The sequence below is a fragment of the Phocoena phocoena genome, chromosome 2, assembly GCF_963924675.1.
Source record: "Phocoena phocoena chromosome 2, mPhoPho1.1, whole genome shotgun sequence".
Classification (NCBI taxonomy): domain Eukaryota; kingdom Metazoa; phylum Chordata; class Mammalia; order Artiodactyla; family Phocoenidae; genus Phocoena; species Phocoena phocoena.
This window is the reverse complement of record NC_089220.1, coordinates 19,916,517-19,935,039: the sequence shown is the minus strand read 5'-3', so window position 1 is coordinate 19,935,039 and position 18,523 is coordinate 19,916,517.

Genomic DNA, 18,523 nt, shown 5'->3' with positions numbered 1-18,523 from the left:
CAGACCAATCACAAGCACTGAAATTGAGACTGTGATTAAATTCTTCCAACACACGTAAGCCCTGGACCAGATGGCTTCATAGGTGAATTTTATCAAACATATACAGAAGAGCTAACACCTATCCTTCTCAAACTCTTCCAAAGCATAGCAGAGGGAGGAACACTCCCCAACCCATTCTACAAGGCCACCGTCACGCTGATACCATAACCAGATAAAGATGTCACAAAGAAAGAAAACTACAGGCCAATATCACAGATGAACATAGATGCAAAAATCCTCAGCAAAATACTAGCAAACAGAATCCAACAGCACTTTAAAAGGATCATACAGCATGATCAAGTGGGGTTTATCCCAGGAATGCAAGGCTTCTTCAATATATGCAAATCAATCAATGTGATACACCATATTAACAAATTGAAGGAGAAAAACCATATGATCATCTCAATAGATGCAGAGAAGGCTTTCGACAAATTCAACACACTTTTATTAGAAAAACTCTCCAGAAAGTAGGCATAGAGGGACTTTCCTCAACATAGTAAAGGCCATATATGACAAACCCACAGCCAACATCGTCCTCAATGGTGAAAAACAGAAACCATTTGCACTAAGATCAGGAACAAGACAAAGTTGCCCACTCTCACCACTATTATTCAACATAATTTTGAAAGTTTTAGCCACAGAAGTCAGAGAAGAAAAAAAAATAAAAGGAACCCAAATTGGAAGAGAAGTAAATCTGTCACTGTGTGCAAATGACATGATACTATATATAGAGAATCCTAAAGATGCAACCAGAAAACTACTAGAGCTAATTAATGAATTTGGTAAAGTAGCAGGATACAAAATTAATGAACAGAAATCTCTAGCATTCCTATACACTAATGATGAAAAATCTGAAAGTGAAATTAAGAAAACACTCCCATTTACCATTGCAACAAAAAGAAAAAAAATATCTAGGAATAAACCTACCTAAGGAGACAAAAGACCAGTATGCAGAAAATTGTAAGACACTGATGAAAGAAATTAAAGTTGATACAAATAGATGGAGAGATATACCATGTTCTTAAATTGGAAGAATCAACATTGTGAAAGTGACTATACTACCCAAAGCAATCTACAGATTCAATGCAATTCCTATCAAACTACCAATGGCATTTTTCACAGAGCTAGAACAAAAAATTTCATGGAATGAGTCTCCATGACTTCAGACTATACTACAAAGCTACAGTAATCAATACAGTCTGGTAGTGGCACAAAAACAGAAATATAGATCAATGGAACAGGATAGAAAGCCCAGAGATAAACACACGCACTTATGATCACCTTATCTTTGATAAAGGAGACAAGAATATACAGTGGAGAAGAGACAGCCTCTTCAATAAGTGATGCTGGGAAAACTGGACATGTACATGTAAAAGTGTGAAATTAGAACACTCCGTAACACCATACACAAAAATAAACTCAAAATGGATTAAAGACCTAAATGTATGGACAGAAACTGTAAAACTTTTAGAGGAAAACATAGTCTATGACATAAATCACAGCAAGACCCTTTTTGACCCACCTCCTAGAGAAATGGAAATAAAAACAAAAATAAACAAATGGGACCTAATGAAGCATAAAAGCCTTTGCACAGCAAAGGAAACCATAAACAAGTTGAAAAGACAACCCTCAGAATAGGAGAAAATATTTGCAAGTGGAGCAACTCACAAAGGATTAATCTCCAAAATTTACAAGTAGTTCATGCAGCTCAGTATTAAAAAATCAAACAACCCAATCCAAAAATGGGTGGAAGACCTTAATAGACATCTCTCCAAAGAAGATATACAGATTGCCAACAAACACATGAAAGAATGCTCCACATCATTAATCATTAGAGAAATGCAAATCAAAAGTACAATGAGATACCACCTCACACTGGTCGGAATGGCTATCATCAAAAAATCTACAAACAATAAATACTGGAGAGGGTGTGGAGAAAAGGGAACCCTCTTGCACTGTTAGTGGGAATGAAAATTGATACAGCCACTGTGGAGAACAGTATGGAGGTCACTTAAAAAACTAAAAATAGAACTACCATAGGACCCAGTAATCCCACTACTGGGCATATAGCCTGAGAAACCATAATTCAAAACGAGTCATGGGGCTTCCCTGGTGGCGCAGTGGTTGAGAGTCTGCCTGCTGATGCAGGGGACACGGGTTTGTGCCCCGGTCTGGGAAGATCCCACATGCTGTGGAGCGGCTGGGCCCGTGAGCCATGGCCACTGAACCTGCATGTCCGAAGCCTGTGCTGTGCAACGGGAGAGGCCACAACAGTGAGAAGCCTGCCTACCGCAAAAAAAAAAATAATAATAATAATAAGCATACAAAGAAAACCGAGTCATACACCAAAATGTTCTTTGCAGCTGTGTTTACAATAGCCAGGACATGGAAGCAACCTAAGTGTCCACCATCAGATGAATGGATAAAGAAGATGTGGCACATATATACAATGGAATATTACTCAGCCATAAAAAGAAACCAAATTGAGTCATTTGTAGTGAGGTGGATGGACGTAGAGTCTGTCATACAGAGTGAAGTAAGTCAGAAAGAGAAAAGCAAATACCATATGCTAACCCCTATATATGGAATGTAAGAAAAAAAAATGGTCATGAAGAACCTAGGGGCAAGATGGGATTAAAGACACAGACCTACTAGTGAATGGAATTGAGGATATGGGGAGGGGGAAGGGTAAGCTGTGACAAAGTGAGAGAGTGGCATGGACATATATACACTACCAAACTAAAATAGATAGCTGGTGGGAAGCAGCTGCATAGCACAGGGGGATCAGCTCTGTGCTTTGTGACTACCAGAGGGTTGGGATAGGGAGGGTGGGAGGGAGGGAGCTGCAAGAGGGGAGAGATATGGGAACATATGTATATATAAAACGGATTCACTTTGTTATAAAGCAGAAACTAACACACCATTGTAAAGCAATTATGCTCCAATAAAGATGTTAAGAAATAAAAGTTAAATAAAATAAAAACAACAATACATACCTACTATGTGCCAGAAATAGTGATTGGAGCTCTGAAATAGAGGGATGATTTTCTTTTTGTTACTGTGATAACCTTGTTCTCTATTTCACTGTCTCAGCTTATGAGGGTTTTTCTAGTTTATTTGTCTTTCTGGCTTCCTGATTCTTAGTTATCTTGAATATCAATTATCTGCATGTCCTTTGGTCACCCAGATTTCTTCCTTTGTCATCATGATCACTGGTATATTGTTCTTTTCATTCCTTTCTGTTTATATAGACTCATATATATTTTTGGCCTACTATGCTGACCAATGTGTATCATCTATGTTACTGGTACCATCTCCTAACTTGGTCTTAATATAGTGCTTGATATACTTGTTCATTAATCAGTATTTACCGTTTGGAAGGAGGAAGGAAGAATATTCTTATTGCTTTTTTACTGTGAGTTTTTGGACAAGTACATTTCCCTCTGAGAATTTCCTCCACCTTCCTTTTCCTGCTCACAATCTAGGAGACAAACAGAGCAGTTTGCAATTCCCCCACTGAAGCAAACAACAGATCCTTTTGGCAAGTATTAGTGATAGAATATAGAAGAAAGCATTAGCTTAGAAAAGTCAATAACGGTATGCAAAATGAGCCTCAATTTTTCTTTCTTCTTTTAAGGTAATGAGAGTAAATTTAGCCCAGATGGGTTCCTGATGTCTGGTTTATTTTAGGGCAATTTAAGCAATAATTCTCTACTGTAAGCCTCCATGTTCAACTTTGAAATCATTAGTTTAGCAATGGTGAGCTGTTATCTGCAAGTTAATTCAGATTCAATTTCAGTGGTTAAAGATACAAAGTAACCCAAATTGCCATATTCCCGGTTCACAGATAATTCTGGGAAAATTGGAGGCTAGATGACAGGAGAACATTTTTCTCTAAAGTTAATTTAAATTAACAGATTCAATTTCATATGTGTTATGAGTGACCTGAATTTCCAGATGGGAAATGTAACATTTTTTTGTTTGTTTTTTAGTGAGGAAAATTTCTGTTGGCATTTTTTTTTAACATCTTTATTGGAGTATAATGCTTTACAATGGTGTGTTAGTTTCTGCTGTATAACAAAGTGAATCAGCTATATGTGTACATATATCCCCATATCTCCTCCCTCTTGCGCCTCCCTCCCACCCTCCCTATCCCAGCCATCTAGATGGACACAAAGCACGAAGCTGATATCACTGTGCTATGTAGCTGCTTCCCACAAGCTATCGGTTTTACATTTGGTAGTGTATATGTGTCCATGCCACTCTCTCACTTTGTCACAGCTTACCCTTCCCCCTCCCCATATCCTCAAGTCCATTCTCTAGTAGGTCTGTGTCTTTAATCCCATCTTGCCCCTAGGTTCTTCATGACCACTTTTTTTTCTTACATTCCGTATATACAGATTAGCATACAGTGTTTGTTTTTCTCTTCTGACTTACTTCACTCTGTATGACAGTCTCTAGGTCCAACAACCTCACTACAGATAACTTCAATTCCATTTCCTTTTATGGCTGAGTAATATTCCATTGTATATATGTGCCAGATCTTCTTTATCCATTCATCTGTTGATGGACATTTAAGTTGCTTCCATATCCTGACTATTGTGAATAGAGCTGCAATGAACATGGTGGTACATGACTCTTTTTGAATTATGGTTTTCTCAGGGTATATGCCCAGTAGTGGGATTGCTGGGTCATATGGTAGTCCTATTTGTAGTTTTTCAAGGAACCTCCATACTGTTCTCCATAGTGGCTGTATCAATTTACATTGTCACCAACAGTGTAAGAGGGATCCCTTTTCTCCACCCTCTCTCCAGCATTTATTGTTTGTAGATTTTTTGATGATGGCCAGTCTGACTGGTGTGAGGTGATACTTCATTGTAGTTTTCATTTGCGTTTCTCTAATGATTAGTGATGTTGAGCTTCCTTTCATGTGTGTATTGACAATCTGTATATCTTCTTTGGAAAAATCTGTATTTAGATCCTCTGCCCATTTTTGGATTGGGTTGTTTGTTTTTTTGATATTGAGCTGCATGAGCTGCTGGTATATTTTGGAGATTAGTCGTTTGTCAGTTGCTATGTTTGCAAAGATTTTCTCCCATTCTGAGGGTTGTCTTTTCATCTTGTTTATGGTTTCCTTTGCTGTGCAAAAGCTTTTATGTTTCATTAAGTCCCATTTGTTTATTTTTGCTTTTATTTCCATTACTCTAGGAGGTAGGTCAAAAAGTGTCTTGCTGTGATTTATGTCGTAGACTGTTCTGCCTATGTTTTCCTCTAAAAGTTTTACAGTGTCAGGCCTTACATTTAGGTCTTTAATCTACTTTGAGTTTATTTTTGTGTATCGTGGTATGGAGTGTTATAATTTCATTCTTTTATATGTAGCTGTCCAGTGTTCCCAGCATCACTTATTGAAGAGGCTGTCTTTTCTCCATTGTATATTATTGCCTAATTTATCAAAGATAAGGTAACCATATGTGTGTGTGTTTATCTCTGGGCTTTCTATGCTGTTGCATTGATCTATATTTCTGTTTTTGTGCCAGTACCATACTGTCTTGATTACTGTAGCTTTGTAGTATAGTCTAAAGTCAGGGAGCCTGATTCCTCCAGCTCCGTTTTTCTTTCTCAAGATTGCTTTGGCTATTCAGGGTCTTTTGTGTTTCCATACAAATTGTGAAATTTTTTGTTTTAGTTCTGTGAAAATTGCCATTGGGAGTTTGATAGGGATTGCATTGCTTCTGTAGATTGTTCTGGGGATTATAGTCATTTTCACAATGTTGATTCTTCCTATTCAAGAACATGGTATATGTCTCCATCTGTTTGTATCATCTTTAATTTCTTTCATCAGTGCGTTTGCATTTCTGCAGTGTCAGTTGTTACTTCTCTTTTTTCATTTCCAATTCTATTGACTTGAATCTTCTCCCTTTCTCTCTTAGTGAGGCTGGCTAATGATTTATCAATAATTTTTATCTTCTCAAAGAACCAGCTTTTAGTTTTATTGATCTTTGCTCTCATTTCTTTCATTTCTTTTTCATTTATTTCTGATCTGATCTTTATGATTTCTTTCCTTTCTGCTAACTTTGGGTTTTTTTTTGTTCTTCTTTCTAATTGCTTTTGGTGTAAGGTTAGGTTGTTTATTTGGGATCTTTCTTGTTTCTTGAGGTAGGATTGTATTGCTATAAACTTTCCTCTTAGAACTGCTTTTGCTGTATCCCATAGGTTTTGGGTTGTCATGTTTTCATTGTCATTTGTTTCTAGGTATTTTTTGATTTCCTCTTTGATTTCTTCAGTGGTCTCTTGGTTATTAAGTAGTGTTTAGCCTCCATGTGTTCGTATTTCTCCAGATTTTTCCTATAACTGATAGCTAGTCTCAAGGGAGTTGTGGTTGGAAAACATACGTGATATGATTTCAATTTTCCTAAATTTACCAAGGCTTGATTTGTGACCCAAGATATGATCTATCCTGGAGAGTGTTCCATGAGCACTTGAGAAGAAAGTGTATTCCATTGTTTTTGGATGGAATGTCCTATAAATATCCATTAAGCCCATCTTGTTTAATGTATCATTTAAAGCTTGTGTTTACTTAATTATTTTCATTTTGTGTGATCTGTCCATTGGTGAAAGTGGGGTGTTTAAGTCCTGTACTATTATTGTGTTACTGTTGATTTCCCCTTTTATAGCTGTTAGCATTTGCCTTATGTATCGCAGTGCTTCTATTTTGGGTGCATAAATATTTACAATTGTTATATATTCTTCTTGGATTGATCCCTTAATCATTATGTAGTGCCTTTCTTTGTCTCTTTTAATAGTCTTTATTTTAATGTCTATTTTGTCTGATATGATAATTGCTACTCCAGCTTTCTTTTTATTTCCGTTTTCATGGAATATCTTTTTCCATCCCCTCACTTTCAGTGTGTATGTGTCCCTAGGTCTGAAGTGGGTCTCTTGTAGACAGCATATATATGGGTCTTGTTCTTGTATCCATTCAGCCAGTCTATGTCTTTTGTTGGGAGCATTTAATTCCTTTACATTTAAGGTAATTATCGATATGTATGTTCCAATTACCATTTTCTTAATTATTTTGGGTTTGTCACTGTAGATATTTTCCTTCTGTTGTGTTTCCTGCCTAGAGAAACTTCTTTAGCATTTGCTGTAAAACTGGTTTTGTGGTGGTGATTTCTCTTAGCTTTTGCTTGTCTGTAAGGTTTTAATTTCTCCTTTACAGGAGAATGAGATCCTTGCTGGCTAGAGTAATCTTGGGTGTAGTTTTTTCCCTTTCATCACTTTCAATATGTCCTGCCACTCCCTTCTGGCTTGTCGAGTTTCTGCGGAGAAATCAGCTGTTAACCTTATGGGGATTCCCTTGTATGTTATTTGTTGTTTTCCCTTGCTGCTTTTAACATTTTTTCTTAGTATTTAATTTTTGGTAGTTTGATTAATATGTGTCTTGGCATGTCTGTCCTTGGATTTATCCTGTATGAGACTCTCTGTGCTTCCTGGACTTGTTTGACTATTTCATTTCCCATATTAGGGAAGTTTTCAACTATAATCTCTTCAAATATTTTCACAGTCCCTTTCTTTTTCTCTTCTTCTTCTGGGACCCCTATAATTCAAATGTTGGTGCATTTAATGTTGTCCTAGAAGTCTCTGAGACTGTCCTCAAGTCTTTTCATTCTTTTTTCTTTATTCTGCTCTGTGGTAGTTATTTCCACTGTTTTATCTTCCAGGTCACTTATCCATTCTTCTGCCTCAGTTATTCTGCTATTGATTCCGTCTAGAGAATTTTAAATTTCATTTATTGTGTTGTTCATCGTTTGTTTGCGCTTTAGTTCTTCTAGGTCCTTGTTAAACGTTTCTTGTATTTTCTCCATTCTATTTCCAAGATTTTGGATCATCTTTACTCTCATTATTCTGAATTCTTTTTCAGGTAGACTGCCTATTTCCTCTTCCTTTGTTTCATCTGGTGGGTTTTTACCTTGAGCCTTCATCTGCTGTGTGTTTCTCTGTCTTTTCATTTTGCTTAACTTACTACATTTGGGGTCTCCTTTTTGCAGGCTGCAGGTTCATAGTTCCTGTAGTTTTTGGCATCAGACCCCAGTGGGAAGGTTGGTTCAGTGGGTTGTGTAGGCTTCCTGGTGGAGGGGACTGGTGGTGCCTGTGTTCTGGTGGATGAGTCTGGATCTTCTCTTTCTGGTTGGCAGGACCATGTCCGGTGGTGTGTTTTGGGGTGTCTGTGAAGTTATTATGATTTAGGCAGCCTCTCTGCTAATGGATGCTGTTGTGTTCATGTCCTGCTAGTTTTTTGATATGGGGTGTCCGGCACTGTAGCTTGCTGGTCGTTGATTGGAGCTGCGTGTTAAAATTGAGATGGAGATCTCTGGGAGAGTTTTTGCTCTTTGATATTTTGTGGTGCCTGGAGGTCTCTGGTAGTCCAATGTCCTGAAATCAGCTCTCCCACTCTTAGGTGACACCCTGCTGGAGCACCAAGACCTTGTCAGTCACACGGCCAGGTACGTGGGTAGTTTCTTGCCTTTGGGCAGTCTGAGGTTGCCAATGTTCAGTAGGTGTTCTGTAGCAGTTGTTCCACTTGTAGATGTATTTTTCATGTATTTTTGGGGAAGAAGGTGATATCCACATCTTACTCCTCCGCCATCTTGAAGGTCCTCTGGGGACTGTAACATTTAAACAGAAATCCCATCCAAAAATTATTCTCTGCACTGGCACACAATCTTGGTAAAATCATCTCTGAGCAACAGGTCAACACAGGTGCAATGGAATATAATCAGCATAATTTTCCATGACAGATGTGACTTTGCTAGGAATGTAGGAAGAAAAGAAAGGCATTACTGAAGATTTCAGAAGTACCAGTATTCAAGCAGATTCATTCTGAATGAGAGCAATATTTGACAATATTGCTATGGGATGAAATCAAATAAATATATTACTAGACAGGACTAAAGCCAGCCATCCAATGTGAAATAAAGAATGTCAAGAAACCTCTGAAGTATTTATAAATATTACTTGATATATAGCTTCTGAAGAGTTCCTTTACCTCACTTTTACATCTATTTTATAACTTAAACATAGCAATTTTTTAAATTTTAGAAATGGGGAATTCTAGATTTGAAAATATTTGATTATCTTGGAATAATTGAGGCAAGATTTAGGTAACAATAACAGGAGAGGCCACCACAGAAACAAAACAAAACAAAACAAAACAAAACAAAAAACAACAAAAAAACTCTACAGAGCATTTAGTGAAATCAGTGTTGACATACATTCTTTGTATACTTTTAAAGCTCATCAATCACATAAGGTATTTATGTGAAACTTGAAGAACTGTTAAGGTCTAAGCAACATTGGTTCTCAGAAACTGTTAAGGTCTAAGCAACATTGGTTCTTACTTTTCATAGCAAAGAAATGGGGAATAGTGGGGATTCTGTCATTCCCCACTGTCCTGAAAAAATATAACTCAAATTGAGGTAGTCCTAACAGAAGTACCTTGCTAACACATATGTAACCCTACCCCCAAATGTTCCCTTTAATATATAGCCATTTTGACATATATACACTACCAAATGTAAAATAGATAGCTAGTGGGAAGCAGCCACATAGCACAGGGAGATCAGCTCCATGCTTTGTGACCACCTAGAGGGATGGGATAGGGAGGGTGGGAGGGAGACACAAGAGGGAGGGGATATGGGGACATATGTATATGTATAGCTGATTCACTTTGTTATACAGCAGGAACTAACACACCACTGTAAAGCATTATACTCCAATAAAGATGTTAAAAAAAAAAAAGCTCCAGTTAAAAGTGTAAAGTGTTGCTCTCATGATCAACCTTAATATCTTATTATGAGTTTATCAGTCGCACAGTAGAATCGATTAAAATTCTATATGTGACAATTCTCTGTAAATTTTTGGGCTCTAAAAAGATTTTGTCAGTAGTTCTTTGCCATTTAAACTTCAGAGAGGATGAGGCACAAAGAAATTTTGATGTGGTGACTGTAGTAAAATGATGATTTCATTAAAATCAGCTAATTCTCTTTATACTGAATGGAGCATCAGCTGAAAAACTGGGTAGTGGAAGGATGTGGAGGACAAAGCTCTAAACAGAAAGCTAAGACAATGGAAAAAGATGTGGAAAGTAACTAATAGGTGCCTCATACATGTCTGTTTCCCTTTGCCCTACTTTATAATTTTGATTTAAGTCAGCAACTATCAAGATCAACATCTTTTATATACTTGCCTTAGGAAGGGTTCATGAAAATCAGTGAAGAAACCTTTGAAAAATGAATATTGCTTCATAATACTAGTAATATGGTGTCAGTCAGGAATATAGTGTCCTTGGAGTCAACATTATATACTCAGGTTCACCTTATCTTGCTGCATTCTACATATTCATAGTCCTTTTTGTACATACTCACCACTGACAGCTCAACTCATTATAGCAATCCAAGGCAGACAGAAAACATAGTGCAAACATATATCTCAGGCCCTGCACTGTTAGTGAAGGACAAAGTAATAACAGGGAAATTTCTTCTTGCTCAAGTTGGGTAATATTCAGCCCTATGTGTCCAATTCTGTTTTAAGTTACATATCAGCATACAGCATTCTGAAATTTTGAGTCCAAAATTTAAATAATTTTATATAATACATAAAAGTGAATAGAAAGTAAAGCTCAAATGGAAGGATGTAAAAGGCAAGAAGAATTATTAGTTTAAAAAGGAATCTAAAATCGTTATTTTGGTGTGGCAAAATACAAAGAACAGGAGTCTTTCACAGTTAGATATAACTAATAATAATAGCTAATGAAATAATAGTAAATTCAATTAATATCTTCTTTAAGACTCACAATAGGAATATTAGCAATTAGCTCACAAGGGGCAATAGACTCACACCACACTATTGTCAAGCACTCAAATTGAAAACAGTGTTTCTTGGGGGAAACAAATAAGCAGAGAATCAGCAGAGTACACATGGAATCCCAGCTTTCAGTATACCATGGAGAGAAAAGCTTACGCTTGGCAAAGCCAGGCTGCATGTGCCATGGCCAGGATTCCAGCAGAAACTACATCTATTCTGTATTTTTAAGGATGCAAACAAGAAACTTGGGTGTAAATCTGAAATAATGGAAGTTCCCTAATCAAGGTCATGGATGATGTGGCCTTGTTAGAAAGGGAGGTGTTTGAGGCTCAGGGGCTTGTTCTTTCACTGAATGTAGACCTCATCATTTCTACTGACTAAAGTGGGGAGATGAACCTTCAGATTGTGATTTGTCTATCCTCAGTAGGTTTTATAAGCACTTTTACAGATGGGAAAATAGACACTCAGAGGTTAAATAACTTACCAAAGTTAATATAAGTATTTAATGATGGAGGTGAAGTATTAATAGAAGATGGACCTATAATTTTGTTTTATTCATCCTTTCATGTAATGAATTGGGAAGCTTTCTTTGGTATCTTCTGAAATCATTTGGGTAAGGTAAGAGTTTTTAGTTTCTTGTGGGTTTTGTAAAATTCATATGAGGAAAAAATTGAGAATTTTTTTTGTTTTTTTTTTAGTTTTTGTGTTTTATTTCTGCTAGGAGGTGGTGGAGGTAGTCAAGGATTAGTCGATTAACAATTCGATTTCTTTGTTATTGGTTTGTTTGGGTTTTTTATTCTTGAATTAATTTTTATAAGTAATCTTTCTAGAGAAATTTTCATTTTAATTATTTTTTCATCTGTATTATTATAAAATTATTTTTATAATTAAAAATCTCTACTGATCTGTATCTGTTCATTTTTCATTCCTTATAGGGTTTGTTTTTATCTTACTTTTTGTTGATACATCTTCAAATTTGTGTCTATTTTATATATCTTCTAGCCATGTCCTCATTATGATTTCTTTAAGTCTTAAACATATTTTTAATTGTAGTTTATAACTGTTTTAAAGTTCTATTCTGTTCAGTCCACCATCTTGCTCTTTCTGGGTATATTTCTTTTTTTTTTTAACTTAATTTTATTAAAGTATGGTTGATTTACAATTGTGTGTTAATTTCTGCTGTAAAGCAAAGTTATTCAGTTAAACATATATATACATTATTTTTCATATTCTTTTCCATTATGTTTCATCACTGGATATTGAATAGAGTTCCCTGTGCTGTACAGTAGGACCTTGTTGTTTATCCATTCTCTATATAATAGTTTGCATCTGCTCATCCCAAACTCCCAGTCCGTCCTTCCCCCACCCCAACCACCCCTTGGCAACCACAGGTCTGTTCTCTATGTCTGTGAATCTGTTTCCATTTTGTAGATAAGTTCATTTGTGTCATACTTTAGATTCCACATATAGGTGCTATTGTATGGTATTTGTCTTTCTCTTTCTGACTTACTTCACTTAGTATGATAATCTCTAGTTGCATCCATGTTGCTGCAAATGGCATTGTTTCATTCTTTTTTATGGCTGAGTATTATTCCATTGTATATATGTGCCACATCTTCTTTATCCATTCATCTGTTGATGGACATTTAGGTTGTTTCCATGTCTTGGCTATTGTGAATAGTGCTGCTATTATCATAGATATGTATCTTTTTGAATCACAGTTTTGTCCAGATGTATGCCCAGGAGTGGAATTGCTAGATCTTATGGCAACTCTATTTTTAGTTTTTTGAGGAACCTCCATACTGTTTTCCGTAGTGGCTGTACCAGTTTACATTCTCTGGGTTTATTTCTGTTGGCCAATTTTTCTACTCTGTTTGGGTTATATTTGCTTCACATGTCCAGTAATTTTTAGTGGATTTCTGACATAATGAATGATTCATGCTTGAGTGTATGGGATTTGTTATTTTCCTTTAAAAAGTGTTGAAGTTTGTTTTGTTCAGGTTTGATCCTTTCAAGACTTGTTTTTAAGCTTCTTTTAGGGCAAGACTAGAGTGCTGGGGCTAGTCTAGTTTTACTCTTTAAATTGACTCTTATGCAGTTTCTGTTGATTGCCCTGAATGTTCAGTGAGATTTCTACAGTCTGGCTGCTTGGAGTTTAGAGGTCTCTGCATTTGTTATTTGCCTGGATTCATAGACTCAACTTTACATGCACAAATTAGTAGGAAGTCAAAAATTCAAGGGGACCCAATAAAGATTTCAGGAGTTAAGTCTCTGCCCTGCCAATTCCCTCTGCCTCAGCCTCCTCATAAATATGCCTCTTCAAATCAGTAATCCCATCATTCTCTGCTTGCCCTCCACATTTCTAAGCCTAGGTCCAGAAATTGCCTCCAGGCAGAAAGCCAGAGCAATTGTAAAGCTCACTTGGTTTCTGTTCTCTTGAGGAACACAGTCCTGTTCTGCCCATTGTCCCATGTCTGAAAACAGTTGTTTCTTACATTTTGGCCACTTTTCTAGTTTCCTTAAAGGTAAGGAAAGTTCTCTTTTAGTTATTCCTTCATGATTGGGAGTAGTCCTACATCCCACTAGTTTTGATAAGACTTGTGCATTTTTGTGGTCTAATTTTTAAAGGCCATGTAATTTTCAGTATTTTTTTTTTAATATGTAATTATTTAGAAGTGGAATTTTTAGTTTCCAATGGTATATTTGTGCTTTTGAAAGGTTATCTTTGTTATTGCATTGTAAGTGTATTTCTCTCTTATTGTTATTTGTTCTTAGAGATAGCATCCAAAATGTGGGTGAAATAATGCATTTTACTTAACTATGTTTGAAAGGTTCTGCATATATTAATTATATATATTACTATTGAAATAATTCAACCTGCAAAGATTTGGGTTATTTATTCTATCAGTTTCAGATTGAGGAGTTTAATAACCTTCTAGTATGATTATTTGATGTGTTTATTTCTCCTTTGTATAATTTTTTCCAAGTAGTAAGTTACATTTAGGTTCAGAATTGTAATATCTTTCTACTGTATTAATTGTCTTTGGGCAATTAATTTTTCCCTCTATTTATTATTTTTTTTCTGTTACTCCAAAATCTTTTTATTTTCACCCTAAATGAAAAAAAGTTAGAATTAAAAAGAGGCTAATACATTTTCTCTGCCCCATTTTTTTAGGTGAAGAGTCTTTGTACTGTTAAAATAATGTTAATTTACTTCCTGAAAGAACTTAAAGTAACATTAACACATCAATAGATAGATCTTGTAGCCTTCACTATTCACATAAGAGGTGATAGCAGGTGAGCAACAGAATTCCAAGATCTCCTGCTCAAGAATTAGTCAGTTAAATTCTCTACTGAGAGAATGTGTATCATTTGGTTTCACTATTATGTTACTTATATATTTACCTCTTTTTTTCCTGCTAATGTTTCCAATGCTAATATTAAGTGAGTTCAAAGAAAAAGTAAAGGAATATATAAACTGAAGAAATATTGTGGGGATTTACAAACTAGTTGCCGCCTAATTTTAACTTTCATTTTTATTATCAGAGTACAGAGACTAAATTCAGTGGGAAAGCTGGAATAACAAAGATTGAAAGTAATAACTTAAAATTCTGCTTAAGACTGGAGAGTAATAATAGCATTTCAGCATTTTTTTTAATATATTCGACCAAAATTTGCAATTTATTGGCATTTAAAGAGATCTTACTAAAAATCACCTTCCCATTTTGGGAAAATGATTTTATATTTTACTCCTGCTCTCAGATTTAGTTTTAAAAACAAAAACCATAGTGGAAAAACAAGAATGACAGCTTTGCAGTATACTGGGTCAGGAGGAATAAAGTTTTATGTGGGAGCATGCTGTTAAAACCAAACATCTCGCCACAGTGTTGGAGTCACAGAGTAAAGGCATAAAGTCACATTTAGTCATGCTGACTAAAAAAAATTACACAATGTGAGAGTTGTGAGTTAAGTTTTATTTGGGGCAAAATGAGGACTATAGTGTGGGAGACAGCATCTCAGATAGCTCTGAAAAACTGCTCCAAACAGATAAGGGGGAAAGTCAGTATATATGTGATTTTGGTGAAGGGCAAATACACGCAATCAAGCACATATTTTTTGCGGAAGGTTTCTGCTAGTCTCGTGAAGGTTACTGCTAGTCACGAGGAGCAGACATCACCGTGAAGGATTTTCGTGCTTTTCTAGATATGAGGAGATACAAGAATTGGGCTTGTAAATCATCTGGGATTAGCAGATTCAAACTATTATTAGTTAGTTGAAAATAACTAACTATCTGAAGACGTGTTTTGCCAGTTTTTCCCAGAGCACAGAGTGGCTCCTTTCTGATCTCCACCCTGAACTCCTTTCAGGGGGTGTTGAAAGTCAGCAGCTGCAGCAGCTCATGATTTAATCCTTGTAGAGGGAGATGGCAAGTGCCAGTGGCAAGTGCCAATTTTTAGTTGACAGACATTTCTTCATTCATTCAATTCACAAAATGCATGCCCTCGTGGTTACATTGTAGTGGGAGAGGGAGTCAATATACAAGTTAAAAAAAAAGAGGGAAATAATATGTGTTATATAGGGATACATGCTGTGAAAAAGTATATGGTTGCAAAGAAAAGCTGAAAGGAGTTGAACTTCCATATAAGTTGGAAGTGTCACTGTCACTGAGATGTTACAGAAACCATCTGAAAGAAGTTCTTGAATGAGCCTTGTAAATATTTGGGGATGGACATTTAGAAGAGCAGGTGAAAATGCTCCGAGGTAGGAATATACCCACTGTATTCACAGAACACCTTGGAGACCAGTGGGGCATTATGTCAGAAAGCAAATGGGACAAGAAGAAGGACAAATTATACAGGGCATTGCAGGTATTAATGAGAAATTTGGGTTTTACTGTGGGTGAGATAGGAACCATTGGAGGGATTTGACCAGAGAACTGACATAATCTTTTTTTAAAGGGATGTTTGGATGTTTCATGAAGAGTACACTGTATGAGGGCAAAGGTAGGAACTGTAAAACCAATCGGGGGCTGTTGTAAACATCCAGAAGGTGGTTGCTTGGACCCTGGTGATAGCAGTAGAAAGAGTGAGAGGAAATCAGATAAGTGATACATTTTGAAGACTGTGTTGGCTGCATTTGCTGGTAAATTGGAAGTAGTATGTGAGAATCATAAAAGAATAAAGGTTTTGAACTGAGCAATTAAAAGAATAGAATTATTTCTCTAAAAAGCTTAATCTAGATACATGGTAATTCAAATAATTCAAGCCAAAAAATTAGTGTGTGGAGTTGGAATTAATTACAGTGGTTATTGCCAAACCTGGTTGGACAACTGAGTCACTGCGGGGCTGTATAAAAATATAGATTCTTGGCTGTGTTTCTAGAGGATCAGATTCATTATGTCTGAGGTAGAGTTCATGAATATCTATCTACCTATCTATCTATCATCTATCCATCTATCTAAACAACCAGGTTGACAAGAGAAAGAAAGTAATATTAATGGTGTTTTATTTTGGATACCCAAATATAGAGGTATTCTGTGATAGCCAAACTATTGCTACAGGCCAACTGCCTAGTTGTATAAATAAAAATTTTGGGGGGAACACATCCATACTTGTCTATGTATTGTCTATGGCTGTTTTTTTGCTACAAAAGCAGTTTTAAGTGGTTGAGACAGAAACCATATGGCTTACAAGCCTAAGATATTTATCTGGTCCTTTAAAAAAAAGCTTGCTGACCTCTGCCCTAGAAAATGGTTTCCATAAAAGAACTGGTGCATTTACATGGTAAAGAAAATGATTTGATGGATTAAATTGAATAACTCAGAACTAGAGATGAACATCTGAAGCTGGATAGTAGATTTTACTCCCTGATTTATTTGAATCGAATGCAATTCAATAAATAGGCATTGATCGTTTACTTTGAACTTGTTCTCTGTTAGTTGGTCTAGTCTCATGGGCAACATGGTTGCCATCAGGACCTTCACAGATGTACGACCATTTAGATTGTACAGTGAACAACTCTGGGGTGCTGTTTGCATATTACATTATGATATGATTGTCCTCTATCCCTCAAGCGTTCCTCACTTAATCCAGTGTAACAACCTCAACATTTGAAAATAAGCTTGAATTTCTGGATAACTTCTAAATGAAAACTTCTCTTACCATCACTCAGAAACTTTAATGAAACATCATCCTCTGGGGCTATGATGTATGAAAAACTTCTTTCTTGGCCTTTTCCCAGGACCTCCAGAATGAGTCTGCATTAAAATGACTTTTGTGACCTAGAAAATTCTAGACTGTGGTATTTTGCTTGGCCTACCTTTACATAATGGGAAAATAAACACTTTGGCAGGAAACAGATCAGTGAATAGTTATTTCTCAACATAATCTGACCACTTAAAGTGGTTCACCAAAGCATTTTTGTCCTGTAGAAGAAAATTGCAAAAACAAATCATAAAAGCTAATGAATAATCTGTGGCTCTCTCAAGGTTATTTACGTAATGTTTACAAATAAAATAAATCTTTTAAGTCCAAATAATTCATGTTCTGTTGTTAGCCAGTCAGTATCCATGCTAGATGAATTAAGGAGAGTAGGTGTAAAGAACTAACTTGATTGAGTAAGGGAGCTATGCCAAAGGCTGCTTTATCCTGTGAGCTATGTAAACAAATAATGTGTCAAGCTCTAAAATCATGCTCATTTCATGAAACCAGTAAATATAAAGGAAAACAATTTTTTTTAGCACAAACTCTTAAGAGTTTATTTACTCTCCTATTGCTTAGGCATGCACACCTGAAATGCACAATCCTTATAAGCACCTTACCCTTTGGATGAATGGATAAAACTGTTTCTTCAAAAGAATGTAAAAAACAATTACATGCTAACGGCTCATCTTGAAATGCCGATTACGTTCCAGTCACACAAGACCCTGAGACCCACAGCAAGTGCCTCAGTCAAGGTCTTCTCAGGAAAAGGATTCAAACTCAGATGGTACAAAAGACTTTTTCTGAGGAACCCAACAAGAAAGGGTGAGGCGAGGCTCTTAGAGACTAACAATAGCAGAAAACAATTACCCCTCCTGTGCTGAAGGCTAAGAGGAGGAAATGGAAGTATCGGGGGGCTGCCTTTAGAAGCTGCAAACTGGAGAACACAGCCACTGCCATCAGCTCAACACCAAGTCAGAAAGGATCCAGGGAAAAGCATACTGGTCCTCTCTCATACTCCATCCTCTGAAAAGTTTCTAGTGCCTCACATTTGACAACACCAGCCAGAAATCAGATTGAAGGATCCTGGGGAGGATGAAGTCCCAGGCAGGAAGCAGGGAGGAGAAGGGCGAAGAATGGATTGAGAGCGATGAATGTGTGAAACAAATGGAGAATAAACAGCACATCAAGGTTAAAAACAATGGGGAAAACACTTCTTCAGTTGAGTATTTTCTTTGGTGTATATATTTTTTTACACTGTCTTTTTTTTTCCCTTTTTTTTTGTTCTAATATGTACATAATAAAATTTTGAGGGAAAGTTAATTAACACTAGAAATTCATTTAGTTTCTTATAAAACATGCATACTTAGAAGGTCTCAACAAGTGTGACATAACATTTACAAATCACTATGTTCTGCCTG